Here is a 5,000-nt window from a genome sequence, read left to right on the forward strand (position 1 = left end):
TATTTAAACCTACTTGTCCTTTAGAGCCCAGCTCAAACCTCATCTTTTTGGAATGTCATCTTTCTGATGTAGATATGTTTCTCTCTCTCTTATCTAAATCATCAATTGTTTATTAATAACAACATAGATTAGATGTAAATAATGCTGGTGACCTGTACCATTGAGTTTGGAATTGCATTGTTTTCTAAACATTTGTAAATATTTTACCATAGCACTTAACACATTGCTAAGCAGATGACAGGGGTTCATCTGTGCATTAATTTATTTGATAAATACATATTATGCACAAGGTACTATTCTAGGTTCCAAGATAGAGCAATTAATGAAAAGGTCTCAATATGCAGGAGCTTACATTTTAGTGGAGAATGGACTGAATATGGACTGAACAAATAAGAAGTAGACATAAAATATACACACTGATAAATGCCATGAAGAAAAGTAAATGAGTTCAGGTGTCATCTTGGGATAATTATTTAATAGCATTTCTTTTTACTTACCAAAGTGTCTGAGTTTGGAAATTATTTCATAAGCAGCCAGAGAGCCTTAGGAATGCAGTTTCACTAGTATAGCGAGGAAGGCCTCTGTTGCACAGGAATAGTCATTTGGCTGTTTGGAAGAAGTGTGTCCCAGGCAGCAGGAACAATATGTGCAAAGGTCTTGAGGCAGGAGTCATTCACTAAATGACAATGGCTGCCTGCAGAGTCTAGTCCAGAGTCTAGTGTGGCCAGAGCATGGCTATGTGTGTGGGAGAAAGTGGTAGGACAGCAGAAGATGAGGTAGAAGAGACATCTAAGGGTGAGATCAGACAAGGCATTTAGCTATTAGAAGGATTGGAAATCAGGACTGATGTAATTGATGTTTTAAAAGGATCACTCTGGCTTCTGTGTGGAGAAATGCTATAGGGAGAAAAAGGGCCACAGCAGGGAGACCAACAAGGAGCTTATTGCCATGGTCCACATGAAGGATTAGGGCTTAGTAAAGACCTGTATCTTTTTGTGGGCTTGTGGATAATTTTGAAGTCCCAGGAGAAAAAGAAAAGGAAAGAAAATCGATATGATAAAGTTACTTAACTTCTCCAAAACTTTATATTATAAAATTGGGAAAGCACCAACTGTTTAGCCTCTCAGAGTCCTTATAAAGATGCTGTTTGAATGCTAAGCAGGAAGTGTGAATCAGGCGGTATAGCGATACCAGACTTCAAACTATACTACAGAGCAATAGTAACAAAAACAGCATGGTACTGGTACCAAAACAGGCGGGTGGACCAATGGTACAGAATAGAGGACACAGAAACCAATCCACAAAACTACAACTATCTTATATTTGATAAAGGGGCTAAAAGCATGTAATGGAGGAAGGATAGCATCTTCAACAAATGGTGCTGGGAAAACTGGAAATCCATATGCAACAAAATGAAACTGAATCCCTTTCTCTCGCCATGCACAAAAGTTAATTCAAAATGGATCAAGGAGCTTGATATCAAATCAGAGACATGCCGTCTGATAGAAGAAAAAGTTGGCTACGATCTACATACGGTGGGGTCGGGCTCCAAATTCCTCAATAGGACACCCATAGCACAAAAGTTAATAACTAGAATCAACAAATGGGACTTACTGAAACTAAAAAGTTTTTTTCTCAGCAAAAGAAACAATAAGAGAGGTAAATAGGGAGCCTACATCCTGGGAACAAATCTTTACTCCTCACACTTCAGATAGAGCCCTAATATCCAGAGTATACAAAGAACTCAAAAAATTAGACAATAAGATAACAAATAACCCAATCAACAAATGGGCCAAGGACCTGAACAGACACTTCTCAGAGGAGGACATACAATTAATCAACAAGTACATGAAAAAATGTTCACCATCTCTAGCAGTCAGAGAAATGCAAATCAAAACCACCCTAAGATACCATCTCACTCCAGTAAGATTGGCAGCCATTATGAAGTCAAACAGCAACAAGTGCTGGCGAGGATGTGGGGAAAAGGGTACACTTGTACATTGCTGGTGGGACTGCAAATTGGTGCAGCCAATTTGGAAAGCAGTATGGAGATTTCTTGGAAAGCTGGGAATGGAGCCACCATTTGACCCAGCTATTCCCCTTCTCGGTCTATTCCCTAAAGACCTAAAAAGAGCATGCTACAGGGACACTGCTACATCGATGTTCATAGCAGCACAATTCACAATAGCAAGACTGTGGAACCAACCTAGATGCCCTTCAATAGACGAATGGATAAAAAAAATGTGGCATTTATACACAATGGAGTATTACTCTGCATTAAAAAATGACAAATCATAGAATTTGCAGGGAAATGGATGGCATTAGAGCAGATTATGCTAAGTGAAGCTAGCCAATCCCTAAAAAACAAATGCCAAATGTCTTCTTTGATATAAGGAGAGTAACTAAGAACAGAGTAGGGACGAAGAGCATGAGAAGAAGATTAACATTAAACAGGGATGAGAGGTGGGAGGGAAAGGGAGAGAGAAGGGAAATTGCATGGAAATGGAAAGAGACCCTCAGGGTTATACAAAAGTACATACAAGAGGAAGTGAGGGGAAAGGGAAAAATAATACAAGGGGGAGAAATGAATGACAGTAGAGGAGGTAGAGAGAGAAGAGGGGAGGGGAGGGGGGATAGTAGAGGATAGGAAAGGCAGCAGAACACAGCAGACACTAGTATGGCAATATGTAAATCAATGGATGTGTAACTGATGTGATTCTGCAATCTGTATATGGGGTAAAAATGGGAGTTCATAACCCACTTGAATCAAAGTGTGAAATATGATATATCAAGAAATTTGTAATGTTTTGGACAACCAACAATAAAAAATTAAAAAAAAAATAAAGATGCTGTTTGGGAAACATATTGCTACTATCCTAGTTAGTGGCCATGCTGGATTCTTTCCTTCCCTGCTGGACAGCTCCCATTTTTGCTCTAGACTTGAGAGCTCCTCCCCCCCCCCCCCCCCAGGGAAGATATGAAACCAATGCTCTGGAACTCGATCAAGGGGAATGATGGAAGAAGTAATTTATTTGAAATTATCCCAAGTCTGTTGTCCTGGTCTTTCTCTAGTAAGAAACTTTTAATATCTGTGGCTGACGCATTTTCCAGGAGTTCAGGGGAGTGCCTGACCGCATTCCCATGTGTGTGAGAATACTGATGCGGGTGTATATCTGGTGGGTGGAAGGGCCTGCCCTGCACTGCCAGGCCTGGTGCTGCTGTGACTCTGATCCAACTGGGAGGAGGAGCAGAGCTGGGCCCAGCTAGCAGGGTGCTGGAAGAGGGTTTGTGCCTCAGTGTGCTGATGTGCGCTCTTCACGGAATGGGCTGCACCGCGTTTTCCAAGGAGCAGATACAAGGAGACCTGCCCCTTGGCAGTGATGCTGAGTGGTTCTTTTATGAAACTAAAACTGGGCTCCCTGTTGGAGGGTATACCAGAGTACCTCCTTCCCTCCCCATTTAAGCAGGTTTCTGGTGCTTTCTTAGGCTTGAAGGAGAGGGTTCTACCTAACTCATTTTAGAGGAAAATTAGGTCTTGCAAAGTGAAGGGTTGTGTCCAAGGATGCACAGGAATCTAGGGAAGGAGCCAGGACTTGAATCCTGATGTGCTTCCTAGGCCAGCAGTATTTCTAGCACAATACTCTAAGCCTTCCGTAGAACATTCTGATGGATGTTTCAGGTGCTGACACTGTGGGAATGTTTTCCTGCCCTGTAACAGCTGGATTTCCAGGTAGGCAGGAGGGACTGACTCCAGGAGAGAAGATGCTTCCTTGGCTTTCCAGGGCTCCCTTAGCAGGAGCAGAGAGCAAGCCCAAGAGCTGGAAGGGCATCCCACACAGCAGGAACAAGGGGTCCTGGAATTATGTTCCTTCCTAGAAACCTCCCTGCCAACTTTCCAATTTCTTTCCTGACACTCAGAGCCTCACTACTTTTTTACCTTGAGACTCTCAGGACTTAATCTCATTATGACTTGATCATAGTTTCCAGTAGTCACAAGAAGCTCAGAACCCAGCAAATTCTGATCCCACTTCTATGAGGTCCTCAGAGCATTCAGATTCGTAGAGACAGGAGGTCAAATGGTGGTTGCCAGGGGCTGGGTGGAGATAGAGATGGGGATTTGTGTAACTGGTACAGAACTTCAATGTTGCAAGGCAAAGAGTTTAGGACAGTGGTGTTGCACAGCCATGCGATTGTACTTGACACTACTGTGACTGCAGTGTGACTGTACTTGTATACTTAAAAATGCTTACAATGATAATTTTTGTGTTATATGTATTTTATTACAATTAAAAAATAAAAAAAGCCCAGGACCCTATATCATCTGTTAGCTCCCCAGTTGCTCAACCCCATTCATACGTAACTACAAGGCAAATCTTCACTACAACAATCTGACTCCTCCTGACCTGGCTCTGCCTTTCTCTTTAGCATTTAAGAGCATCTGACCCCCTACATATATAATTTATTTATTTGCTTCTGTCTTTTCAGCTAGTACATTCATTCCATAAGAACAGAGGGTTTTGCTTTGCTTTGCTTCTAGTAATCCCAGCACCTAGGAGTGCCTGCCACATAGCAAGTGTTCAGTATGTGTATGTTGATTGACTGCTGGATAGCAATTTTGTGTGGATCTATGTAGGGGAACTTGCAGTGAACTAAGGACACAGCAAAAAGAAAACAAAAAATAGTTCTAGTCCCACCAGAGTCTCCTGAGCTAACACATCAGAAAATATCTTTGCGTGACTTGTCTCATTTTTTAAAAAGTGGAATTAATAATTTTAAAGTGTTTGCTCTGAAACATAGCTGGGAAGGAGTGGGGGAGGGCTTTTCTTAGGAACCAGCCTCTTTTTGCTGTCTGGATGTGTTTCCTTTTGGGCTGCAGGGTGCTCCTTCTGCTACCCCATTTTTTATTTAGTGACGTTCTCATGGCTGGCTTCTGCCTTCATTTTTCATTAAAAATATCTTATAAACTCTTTTTCTTCATTCACTCTCTTGAACCCATCATT

The sequence above is a fragment of the Marmota flaviventris genome, chromosome 5 (assembly GCF_047511675.1).
Source record: "Marmota flaviventris isolate mMarFla1 chromosome 5, mMarFla1.hap1, whole genome shotgun sequence".
In the NCBI taxonomy this organism is placed as follows: Eukaryota; Metazoa; Chordata; class Mammalia; order Rodentia; family Sciuridae; genus Marmota; species Marmota flaviventris.